The following is a 13688-nucleotide window of genomic DNA, read 5'->3' as shown; positions in this document are numbered from 1 at the left end:
ACGTTCCCAGAGACACTTTCGGCTCTCAAGATGCAATGCGTTCGTATGATGCTCGGAAGGGCTGACGAGGAACATTCTGAAGTACAATGACGGGTCTTCGGTCCAATTCAGCTCGCGAACACCATGGAGTAATTTCAAAAGATGCAGGCAGCGTCGTTGATGCATACAAATCCCGCAGGTAGTTGACGAACCGGAGATGTGTTGAAAGTCGAAATTTTTCCTCCTTTATTTGTTTTTCTTTGTAGCACTGAAAATAGTTTCTACTGGTTCCTCGTTGAAGAATGTGGTTGTCAAAAATAAGCGGACCTCATTAAAACATCCTTTTTTTTCGTGAATGAGCTCCTGTAGTATTTCCTCTTTTTCCTTTTGTTGTTCCTTATGTGAAGAGCGAAGCAATTATCACTGTTAGACTTCAAGGCTTCTTCTTCCTTCATAAGAGCGTCCTTATATTTTCTTAAATTTCTCCTTTCTTGATAAATCCATAAATCCTTTGAAAATGGGTTCTGGAACACTGATCTTCTGTGCTGCTGTCTTTAAGAGGTGAGAAGAGTGTTCCTCCGCTCGTCGCCAATGAAAGAAATTGAAATCCATTTTATTTAAGGATATTTATTATAAGTAAATGCAGCACAGCAACAGGAACCTTCAGATGCTCAGGGAAGCCCAGTACAACTGGCCCCAGTGCAATCCGAGATTCTAGAAGTATATTCTAAATAGAACTGGAATGTAAGAGGAAAAACAAGAAGCATAGTAACAAGATATGTAAGAATACAACACCTGTGTACAGGCTTTAACACAGTATTATAACACTTACACCCTAATCCTTGATGGCCTACCGTAATGAGCATAAGCTTGCTTTTCCAAAAGGCAATTATCAGGCAAACAGTCATAAAATTAGAAATATGTACACAGTTACAGTTAGCAAAACCCTGTACAGCCCCTACTAAGAGAGTCTAACAAGGATTCTCAATGGGCAGTTCTATCCTCCGGTTCTATCAGAAGGAGTAATCAACACCAACCTCTAGACAACTATGGTGTTCTGTGAGATATCATATAGCAAAATGACTGTCTGAAGCGTTAACACTGTGTAATACCTTTGTTGTAATCTTACATCATAAACAGATGGAGCCTATAATCTTTTTCACCATAACCAACTCAGATCTACAGTATTGACCATAACTTTTCCACAAGGCAAAAAGTGTGTTGCAAGCCCCGTTTTCAGTAGAAGCCTAAATCGCCTCAATCAAATGCTTAACTCAAGCTAATCAACATTTGGCTAGGACCAAAGCCCTTCTCTCAGTTTTGCTTCCTAAAGCTTTTTTTCTATAGATGACATAAGGTTTGGTGACAGCTGTCCTGAGAAGCCAGGCTTAAAATTAGGTTTCAGCCTAAACAGAACAACATATATATTGGCAGGCTTTGTGTCTCCCTCAGCCAAAAACAAGGTGAATGACGTGTTTTTGCCACCAGTTCTCTTATTCAGGGGTCTGAGGCAGAGGTGACCATTGTCTTTCCTCCTGTTTGCCCTCACAACATTAATTAAAAACAGACATAGTAACCCCAACATAGTAGGAGTCCAAACAAAGCGAGGGATGCACAAGTTGGCATTGTTTACAGGTAATGTGCTCTGCTTCTTGACTGAACCTGATTGTTTGCGTATAGTTACTTTGGAAGAACTGCATAGCTTTACAGAAATCTCAAGCTTAAAAATAAAACGACACTGAGTGATCAGTTTGGGAGTCTTTGAGCCACCAAATAGTTGTGAGAACTTGCTCTTAATTAAAGGCCTGAGCTTGACCTTAGGCCTTATGAAATATTTCTATTTAGGGATAAACCTTTCCAGTAATAAACATTTTCAGTAAAATTAATGATATGTATGATTGCAACATTCAATTGCTTTTAGACACCATGCAAAAGGTCTATATAGATGAGGTAATCTTAAAATCTCTTGGCTGTAAAGGATTACGAGCATCCACAATTTCTCTACATGGCTTAAAATGTACTCCTCAGATTCGCTAAAGCTACAAAATTAAATGTGAAATGTACATTGACTGCATACGTCTTCCGTAACTAAACCCTATGGGTGTCTAAGATCATTCAGTATAAATGTCCAATTGACGGTGGTTTGGGGTTCTCCAGTATAGAAAACTATGTGCTTCGCAAATGTGTTCTGCACTTGATTGGATCTGTCATTCCTACACAAAAACTTAGATGGCATTAAAATAGAGCTGTCTAACTATTTCACTACACTTTGTTCTGTTTTTCCCTCATAGGTACAGATTTCTAAACTCCTTTAGCCTTTATCCTCCTTGTCCATAGTGTTTGAATATTGAAACTTATTACTTATAAGGGATGTTCTGGGTTGCAGATGTTGCCTTTGTAGGAGGTAGTCAGGCGAACCACTGTCATTGCTAGATGGGAGAGCTGTTCCTTAATGAGGATGCACTAAGAAGAGATGCTTGTATACATTAATTTAGTCTTTGATGTATTGATGACAACGATCTTACCCAGTTGCTGCAGTGGATATGTTTGAGAGCGATTTAGGAGATGAGAAACGGAGACAAAAACCTGTGGAGAATTTGTGGAGGAATTGGCAACTTTTTAGTTGCTTATTAACAACTTATAGCCCATTAGAAAACCTAGTCACTGGGTTAATTGGGGGAACAAAATTTGTATACGGATATATCTGATGACATATCTTCTAATTATAACTGTGTGATCCCCGTGCACTCTAAGTTATGTGGATGGTTTAACAATATAGTTTTGGCGCACCTTGTGAAACACGAAGTCCCGGCGTGTCTTTATCAATGCAAAAATGTTGTAAGAAAGAACATCTTCTCACTAACAAGGGCGCACTTAATATACGATGAAACTTGCTGGTGTCTTCATCAGTTTTCTTTTATTATTCAAAAATTTTTAACTCCAAATGAATTTCAAAACTTTGTCAGTTCATATTGAAAATCATATTCATCGTTCATTTCCAATCAGGTGAAAATAAATTTTCATAACAACCTTAGATGTCCACCCAATGCATTTCGGGTCAAATAAAGGTCTGACCCTTCTTCAGGGGTCTAAAAGTAAATGAGACAGGACCATTAGCTTCACTCAAGCATACAGTCTAATACATGTGAATTAATCATGAATTTTAAATGCATATAACCACAAATTAGATTACATTACACATGATCGTTAACTCTTAAGGTCTAACCGCTTAAAAATATAATAAAGAATGCCTAGTGGCTAAAAAAATTTTTTTTAAATGAAAGCAAAAAAACAGGCGACATTGGTAGTGCAACAACCTTCATCTGGTAAGGAAACATCAGCGAAAATGGTGGTGACAACTATGCTCAGCGAGATTATGACTAACAAGGTGTAGGGCAAAGAAACAAAATCTAAAACACTAGAAACGATCACTAAATAAACTTACTCGGGACACAAAAGGTCTCTGCGGCTGTTGGAATTACGCACTCGGCGTGTAGCGTTCATGCCGAGATAAGTGGCTAGTTAAATCATGCAGGATAGGACTATTTATATCACATGGTGCAAGGATAAGAGTTACGCTGTCATTGGCTCCCAAGTGAACCAATGAGAATAGGAGGCTGTGAATAAACCAATGGTTACGCGCACAAAATATAAAGCTGTCATTGGCTCCCAAATGAACCAATGAAAATGAAAAGCTATGAGTGAACCAATAGTTACACGCACATAAGGTAACAAATGAACTGGGAATTCTGTGCTTACACGAAAAGTGTGTATGCGAAAAGTGAGCAATAAAGTTAAACATACGAAAAAGAAAAAATTGAAAAAATTCAATAATACGTATCAAACAGAGTTAACAGATCCATGTCAGTAGAAACATGATGTAAGGACCAAAGGGTGCCTATTACCAATGCTGAATAATGAAAATTCAAATTATAAAAAACACATATATTCAATACGATCGTTAATCCCAAAAGGATGGGAACAGTTCAATTTCTTAATCCAAAAATATTCAGCTCGTAGTCTTTGTTTAGTGGGATCCATGTCGCGGCGTTGTGGAATCGTTTCAAGTATAGTGAAGCGTAGTTGTGATATTTGGTGACCCGCTTCTGTCCAATGATTTGCTACAGATGATTTTAAATTCTTCATCCTGATATTGCTCTTATGTTCAGTAATACGAACTTTCACTTTACGCTCAGTTTGTCCAACGTATACTTTGCCACATGGGCATTTAATGGCGTAGACGCAATTCACTGTATCGCAAGTGCTTGTGTGATTGAGGGCTATGGGGTAACCCTTAGTGGGGTGGGTGAATTCTTTTCCAATAATGACATTGCCACAATGAATACAGTTTTGGCATTGAAGCATGCCACGCCAATTTTGTGTAGATTTCTTAGGAACATTCAACAGTTCTTTGAGATTTTTAGAGCGTTGAAAGGCAAAAGTGATTTTATCATCATATAGATTATTTAGATCTGGTTCCATTTGTATGATTCTCCAGTGTTTGGTGATGGCTTTCTGTATTTTTTGTGACTCAGTGGAGTATTTTAATACACATACTGTTTTCTTCGTTTCTTTAGAATTGGTGATGCGTTGTTGAAGAAGGTCATCTCTTGATTGCAACGATATTTTGTCAAGGGATGTTAGTAAAACACTTTCAGGGTAACCTCTCATTCTGTATTTCATTGTTTGTTTCTCAAGGGTGGTTTTTAAATCTTCTTGATTAGATACAATACGTTTCATTCTTATGAACTGGGAGGTAGGTAGATGTTTCTTCAGTGATTCTGGATGAAAACTTTGGAATAGTAGACTAGAGTTTTTGTCCGTTTTTTTAATATGAAGTTGGGTGAAGATTTGATTTTGATCAAGTTTCACAATGACATCCAAAAATGCGATAGATTTTTCTTCAATACAATGAGTGAATTTAATCCGATCATTATGCATATTCAAATTGGTGATGTTATTTTCAAGTTGTGTACGAGATCCCTTCCAAATCACAAATATGTCAATATACCTCTTGTATATTACAATGCCTTCTTTCCAACCAGAATTCTCAAGTATATGATCTGTCTCAAATTTACTCATGTAGATGTTAGCGTACGAGGGAGCCCCCCCGAATCCCATGGATGTACCACTGGCTTGATTATAAAAATTCCCTTGCCATTCAAAATAGCTGCAGTATAGTGCAAACTGCATCAGTTCCAAAATTAACAATTTTTGAGAATCCTCTAAGTCACTCTTTAGTAAGCTCCACTCCAAGGCTTCCAAGCCTTCATTATGAGGTATTGAAGTGTAGAAGTGTACAACCCGATGACATCGATAGTACACAAAAAATATGTCACATTTTCATCAAGTACAGTTGATTTCAACCGATTCAAAAATGCCGTGGTGTCTTTGATATAAGTGACACTTTTTTGTACAATGGGTTGAAGAAACTTATCTACAAATTTTCCAATGGGTTCTGAAATCGACCCACAAGCAGATACAATGGGTCTAAATGGTGGACAAGCCATGTCCTTGTGTATTTTAGGCAGCATGTACAATTGTTGCCTTCTGGGAAACTTAGTCACAAAAAATTCTTTTGTTTTTTCGCAAATCCAATTCATTTCAAAAGCGTGTATTATAATTTTGTCAAGGATTTGTTGATATTCAGATGTAGGATCAGATTCTAAAGGAAGATAAATGTCTTGATTCATAACATGTTGATTAACACTCTTAATGTAAAATTCTGTGTCCATAACAAAAAGGGCACTGCCTTAATCGGCTTTTTGGAAAGTAAGTTGTTTTTGTGAACTTAGATTTTTGAGAGTGTTCCATTCTTTGGAGGATAGATTCATCTTTTTAGGTTTAGTGAACTTGATGTCTTGAATATCTGCTAATACTGATCGTTCAAAGGCTTCAATCGTTTTGTGAGTAAATGGCGCACAAAAGGTACTTTTTGGTTTGAAATCTTTATCCCAAGTCTCATTGAGTTTAGGTGATTGTGAATCTTTGAAAAAGAATTTTAATTTTAGAGACTTGAAAAATTTTAACAAAGCGATTTCAGTTTCTGCTAAGTTAGAGCGATAAGTGGGAACAAATGTAATGCCTTTATTTAACAGTTTGATTTCAGCTTTAGTTAAAGTTTTTGAGGAGATGTTTACTACGAGGTTGTTTTCGACATCTGGCTCCTGGTCCTTACCGCGATATTTTGATCTGTTTCTTTTGCCCCTTCGTGTGACTCTTCCACTGTTGGTGGAGAGTTTGCGGCAGGACTGATGTCTAAAAAAGATGATTGTTGGGTGATGGTGCTTGTGGACGGTTTTCTTGAAGACGTGGTAGATTTGTTAATTGGGCCTCTTGATGCTGAAATCTCCGAGTCAGATACTACGCTTTCTTGAGATGAGGATGTTGTTGTCTTTTGTGTTTGTTCTTTTGGTTGCCATTTCCTTTGATTGTATACTTCTGCCCAAGAATAAACTTCTTCAAGTTTATAGTCTAATGTATCTCTTCGATACTTTCGGATTTTTCTTTCATTCACTTCTTTGGCATATTTGTCCAATTTCAAGTTGATTTCTTCCAAAGTTTTGGTTAAGTCTGGGATTTTGTTAATTTCTGTTTGTAGAGTTTTGATTTCTTCTTCTAGTTCGATTAACGCTTTCGATAGTTCTTCCACAATCAACAAAATTAAATCAAGTGAACATTTATTTAAAATCTGATACCATCTTTCAATGAATTTCTTGCTGTTTTTGCAAAGCATTGGTTTCAGGGCTATCCTAAGGCCCCTAGGTATTCTCTTGTTTTTGTGATAATGGATTAACGTGGTGGCATGCATCCTTTGATTAATCTCTTTTTTGCTCAAGTATTCAAATTGTCGAAGTAACTGTGTTGTAGTAGTTTTTTGTGGAGTGAAACGTCTGGTCTCCTGAATCAGATCATAAATTTCTAAGGCTGCTTCAGGCGAAAAGCCAAGAGTCTCCGCTTTATTGGTGGTAAGTTGAGCTATGTCGTCTAACTGCATTGTTTCAATTTGGTGCAATCAGGGATAAGGCGGACTGAAAAATGAAAAATTATAACTGTGTGATCCCCGTGCACTCTAAGGTATGTGGATGGTTTAACAATATAGTTTCGGCGCACCTTGTGAAACACGAAGTCCCGGCGTGTCTTTATCAATGCAAAAATGTTGTAAGAAAGAACATCTTCTCACTAACAAGGGCGCACTTAATATACGATGAAACTCGCTGGTTTCTTCATCAGTTTTCTTTTATTATTCAAAATTTTTTAACTCCAAATGAATTTCAAAACTTTGTCAGTTCATATTGAAAATCATATTCATCGTTCATTTCTAATCAGGTGAAAATAAATTTTCATAACAACCTTAGATGTCCACCCAATGCATTTCGTATATTTTAATATTTTATTAGTTCTTTTGATCTTTCTTTAGTTTATTACTATATAGTTTTTACTTATGTTTGTTGTATTGTGTAAAAGGGAGATGTGTAGAGATCTCCACATTGCCTATGTCATAGAAGAGTTAGAAGAGAGCAGCTTCTTCCACATCAATGGCTCTGTTCTAACTCTTCTTCCCAGAACATTCTCTCACATCCATTCCATATGTACCTAGGCAATGTGGAGATCTCTACACAGTACATGCCTCCATGTCCCAGAATTTTTAAAGCTAAATGCTAATGGACTAGAATTGCTGGTGGTGGGCAAAAATGCAGAAAGATTGACAAACTCTTTATGCCCTTACAGTTTGCATCATTACCTGCCAACTTTATGAAATTCCTTTAAGTTCTCTTTGATTCTCTGCTTTCTGTGTCATCTCATATAAAATCATTAGTGTTCTGTTGTTTCTATAAATTGAAAGTTTTGAAGAAGGTTCTCCTTTTCCATCTTACCTTCCTGGGGAAGTGATAGCATCTTGTGTTTCATCAATATTAGATTACTGAAGCATTCTCTGCTGAGGTGTTCATGATACAGCCCTCCATCAGCTTCAGTACGTTTAACATTTTTCAGTAAGGGTAGCTCATGAGTTTTTTAAAAAAAAGGAATGATATTACCAATGCCTGTGTCAGTCTGCACTTGCTCCCTGTAAAGCAGAGAATTTTGTTGCAGACCTTTTGCTTTATGCATAAAGTTGTTCAAGGTCTTGAAATGTCTCCCCTCACATCTGGATTGACAGTTTACAATACTACAAAGTGTGTCCACGTCAAGACAGTTCAGACAGTGAATGCTCTTCTTGATGTCTGAATTCGGGAAATCCAGAATAGATGGTTGAGCACTGTTTGTACATGGCCCTCAGTTATGGATTGTGCTTCCGATCAGTCTGAAGTCTGTCCCTTCTCACCTGAATTTTAGGAAGGCCTTAAATGCCTTCCCTTCTTTTAATCGTTCTTTTTTCTCCTCTCCATTATTTCAGTTTTCCTGTTACTCTCTCTTGGTGTTGCCATGCCTGTAACCAAATTCTCTCTAAAGTATAATTAGATCATGTTATACGGTTAGCAGTGTCTTGTATCCCGATTAGTATTACCATTAGTTTCACGCAAAGGTTGATTATCATACCTTGTGTTTGACAGCATCAAAAGCACTGGAGTTGTAGCAGCAACAAGAAACATGGCTCATCATTATCAGTGATTTATAGGATACCGTCTGCAACCTGGATAATTGCATTCTCTCATGGTGCTCTTGAAAGGTGCTCTTGAAGCTAGTTCTTCAGCATGATCATCATTATCAATTGCATTGATTTATACCAAAAGCCTTCTGAAAAAATCTGTCAGACCACATTTATAACAGTTTATTAAATCAGAGTTTGTAAAAGGACTTACATAAAATATATCAACAGTTTCATTCATATGTTACATACAATTAAGTATGATCATCAGCTATTATTGGGGCAATCAATGAACCTCTTCACCATTTGACCACAAAATATTGTGTAGGTCATTAGAAGAAAAAAAATGATTGATGAAATGTGTTAGCCAACACCTCGGAGCCACGGTGGACCTATCACCGGACAGAGGTCCAGAAAGTCCAAAGGATTTTTCTTAGGCATCTGAGAAATCCAAAACCGGAGGCAGTGACCATTTTAATTTGATGTTCAAAGGTTAGGTGACTGACTAACCAGATACTAAGATCTTTCACTGCTGGTTTAGGAGAGGGAATGTCCCCCAGAGTTTCTGGCAATCATTGAGGGCTCCAAATGTTGGGCTAGTACTCTACAACCAAATCCCCTGTTTTGCTTCTATTGAGTTTTAAATATCTACAGCTTTTACTTTCAGTAACTGCTGACAAACAGTTCTTGGATTGAGAAGGCTCATTTTTTAAGTGGGCTGTTAATGACCAGATGCGTTAAGTGTCATATGCATAAGAAATGAATGAGAGGCTTACTACTTCCACAGTGTTCTCCAACAGGTGGACATATATGATAAAGAGTTTCAGGCTTAAGAGGAGCCCTGCGGGACTACAAAGCTAGATGATGTTTGAACAATGAAAAAAATTAGAAACCTCTCGAAAAGGGCGATCTCCTAGAAAAGAAGTAAGCCAATGCAAAGCCTAATTACTTATTCCACAGTCTCTCAGCCTACTGAGAAGAACCTTATGATACACAGTGTCAAACGCAGCAGTGAGAGCTAATAAGAGGAGCGTAGCAGAGGGCCTTCATCTAAAGTTTGTCGAAGCTCTTCTGCTAACCCAGTAGAGCTGATTCTCTCCTATGTAAATGTGGAAAACCATACTGGAAAGAATGGAGAAGATGATGGGACTCCAGCTATTGGGGAAAAAGGACAGTTAATATATTTTTCTAGCAACATAGTCCAGACTGGAAGAAGGATAGTTCTCCAATTTGATGGGATCGTGTTTTTATGTTTTTTTGCAATGCAGTAACTATTGCATGCTACCAAGACTGGGGACCTTAGCCGTAATACAGGAGAGATTGAGAATTTCGACTAGAGTGGGCCGAATATGTGAGGTCCTAAGCAGTACATTACTGAGGTGCAAGTTATATTGATGTCAGCTACATATAACTGGCTAAGTTAGCTTATTTGATGGATTTTAAACAGAATTTCTAAGGTTTTTTTTAACGTAAATTGAGATTCTATCGCCATCTTGTATAACTCCACTTTATCCTTTAATTTTTTCAGTGAATTTCCATGTTTTTTAACGTAAATTAATAAGTAATATCTCTTTACACTACGTTTGTTGCCAACCCCCAGCGAGAGCAGTTGGTCTGGCGCAGTGAGGCGGGTAGCAGGGTAGTGTTGGCCGGAATACCCCCCTCGACCCTCCTTCCCCATTAACCAGAGCTAGGTGGTCAGGGTATGGCGAGTCCTGTTTTGGCGGCAGCAACCTTTTTCTTCTTGTCGTGGCTGTCAATCAGATTGTTGGGTCCCACAGGAGTCCCAAACATTCAGAATGCGCGTTTTGATTTTTTTTTCTCCACGGGACTCCAGCATTTACAGTTATCTTTACATTTTAACCTTAATTTCTCTAAAACAGAAATACACTAAATCATATAAAATTCAGCTTTTTGAGTAAAGATCTAGCTTTCTGCAAAATTGTGTGTAATTCTATTTTTCCTGTATCATTGCCTAATTTTTTCCTATGGAAAATATATGGGCGCAAATGTGTTCTGGACCTCCCCTTTTACTCACACCCACTTGATGGCTCACCCCAAATCTTTCCAGGAAGTAGGGGATATGGATAAACTTTTTGTTTGGAAAATGGCTTGAAGATTTGTCAAACGACACCAAAGTTATTAGCAGAACAAAAAATGTTCTTCCTGTCAAACTTCTGACTCGCGTATACCTACACAGTGGCGGCCGCCATGTGTAAGATGTAAGAATGTTTAGGAGCTCTTTTAAATGAAGCACCCTCCCTATAACACCACCAGTACTCTGAGTCTACTCCCTTCAAATGTCTGTTTCTCTAGCAGAATTTTTTAAGCAGAGGATTAACACACTGTCGTCCATGCCGAGCTAGAGAGTGACATAGCTTTTTGCTATTTTTTCAAAAAATTCTTCTAGCCTAGGATTAGTAAACGCCATCCACGCTGAGCTAAAAAATGACAAAATCCTTTTACCACTCCAGGCACAGTATTAAAACGTTGAATTGGTAAAATACCACCCAAACCAACCTGCAATGAATAAAAGGAAACCCTGACTCATAGTATAAGTGCAAGTATAGCTTTGTCGAGACACAAGGAAGCCCCCAGTATAAATCAAGACTTTACCCTTTCAGGACTAGAGTGTTGCATAAATTATTTTAAAAAAGGAAGCAGGGAAATTCTGGATGAGATAGATAGATAGATAGATAGATAGATAGATAGATAGATAGATAGATAGATAGATAGATAGATAGATAGATAGATAGATAGATAGATAGATAGATAGATAGATAGATAGATAGATAGATAGATAGTAAAAGGGGCAATGAACATCATGGTTAAACCACAAGAATGCTCATTATTGTCCAAACTAAGGACATTGATATGTTCACGATAGATTGTCGATGTCATGTTAGGAAAGCGAACGGTAGAGGTATGGACCGGGATGGGACAGGAGGGAAGTAGGGATACAAAGGGACTTTGAGGGAGTGGGTGGTGTGGGTTTGTCACCTATTGCCACATTTTCTGAGAGATTATTGAGCTTGGTGAGAGACTCATCTATCGTTAACCTTTCACCAGTGTTTTGACTATCTGGAACCAGACTTGAATCTATCCTTTCTTCGTAGGATTCAGTCTGTCTTAGTCTAAACAGGAGTCCAGGATTAGACTACATTAGGAGGATTTCTTGCTAAGTAATTTTAAGATCAGGGAATCAAATGTTTTTTGGGAAAATTGACTATCATACAAATCTTTCTTTAGACTTCAGTCCCAGTTGTAGACTGTCTGCATTTTCAGAACATGGCAGTATCATGATGTGTGCCATCTCTATACCACAGCCATGCTATGTTTTCTCCTGAATGCATCATAGGGTTCATATTTCTGGGAAATGTTATTATTAGTATATTTTGTCTGTCAATGAAAATCATTGCAAGCTACTAATATTATTAATGTTATAATAATGACCTCATCAGTCAAGATTATATTGGTGGCCACCCTATTCAAGATTACCAACAATGACTACCTCAGAGCAGCGCTGCAGTAGTAATGTAAACAGTTGTCAATTTAGAATGCATCTACATGGGTAATACTTAATAGCCATAGGTCAACTATCAGCTTTAAATATGTTTTGGAAATTACCGGATATGAAAATAGACGCATTCAACACCCGCTCGCTCACCAAACATGCCACATAGATATGGGACCTACTGCATGACTATGCTCTGGACATGCTCTTTCTCATGGAAACCCAAGCTAGGCACCAGACATCGCTGTAGCCATCCCTGCCAGCTACAGGATCATTAGGCAAGAGCTTCATCATGAGCCCAAAGGTGGAATCACCATCATATTTAAAGGCACTATCAGTGACAGTACCTACATGGACACCCCCATCAGCTACATGGACCACCTCATGTTCAAGATGTGCATCACAGCCAGCTTCTCCTTGGTCAAAACCCTCGTATATTGCCACTAGGACACCCACACCAATTTTGCCAGTGACATTGTCACACCCTCTATCAACACCAGCACCTTCATCCTTCTCGATGACCTGAACGTTCACCTAGAAGACCGCACCGACCTAAACTCTCAGCCCTTCTAGAAAACCTAAGAAGCCTTGGCCTCATCCAGCATGTTGGAGAACCCACCCACCCATGACAACACCTGTTGGCCCGATTTTCTCCTCAATCAGCAACATCTCAGTCAACAAGCCAGCAACTAATTACCAGGGCAGACCACACCCTTGTCAGTTTCAGCATACCCCTCCCACGTCATCACAGACCTACCATTACGGGAACCACACACTGCAGCTGTGGAAGCACCTCAGAAAAGGGAGTGGGCTTCTGCCCTCTCTGAGCACACCAGTGACTTGCTGAAAGCCATCAAAAACCTCAACAGCTGGATCACCAAGACAGAAGTAGTGATCTTCGGCAAGAACACTTCACCATGGGACAACACCTGGTGGCTGGCGGAACTCGGACCCACACTCACACCCAAAACCCACGCCTGGAATCTCAGAATAATCAACCGCAACCCGGACATGACCACACAAGTCAATGCCATCACTACATCCTGCTTCCACACCCTGAAGATCTTCAAATGGCTACCAAGAAACACTAGAAAAACTGTCACACATGCCTTAGTAACCAGCAAGTTGTACTCTGGAAACATCCTTGACACCGGTATCACCAAGCAAATCACTAGAAGACTACATACCAACCAGAACTCTGCAGCCAGACTCATCCTCAACCTCCCACACAGAACCCACATCAAACCACACTTCAAGGAACTACACTGTCTCCCAATATACAAACGTGCTCCATTACAACTCCTCACACACACACATTCAAGGCACTACTCAACTCGGGTCCCTCCTACCTGAACGGTTGCATCTCCTTTCACTAACCACCCAGACACCTCTGCTCTGCAAGACTCCTACTCACACGCATCCCACACATATCCAGAACCAGATCAGGAGGATGGGTGTTCTCTTACATTTCCCCGAAGCTTGGAACAATCTCCTACTTCACAACTTGTCCTCCCTTTTTGAATTCGGCAAGAAGCAGAAAACCTAACTTTTCAATATATTGACCTACCTTAGGCCGGGCTAGGCAGACACATCTGCTCATCACCA

The 13688-nt window shown here is 38.8% G+C and overlaps 1 protein-coding gene across 5 annotated transcripts in view; it reads left to right on the top strand.

The window, feature by feature from the left end:
• INPP5K (inositol polyphosphate-5-phosphatase K) overlaps positions 1-13688 on the top strand; it is a 501130-nt gene that overhangs the window by 438700 nt on the left and 48742 nt on the right. The gene's annotated exons all lie outside the window — the stretch shown is intronic.

Source organism: Triturus cristatus, chromosome 3_2, assembly GCF_964204655.1.
Source record: "Triturus cristatus chromosome 3_2, aTriCri1.1, whole genome shotgun sequence".
Taxonomy (NCBI): domain Eukaryota; kingdom Metazoa; phylum Chordata; class Amphibia; order Caudata; family Salamandridae; genus Triturus; species Triturus cristatus.
Note: the sequence above shows the minus strand (reverse complement) of the source record. Positions and strands in the feature narration are given on the sequence as shown.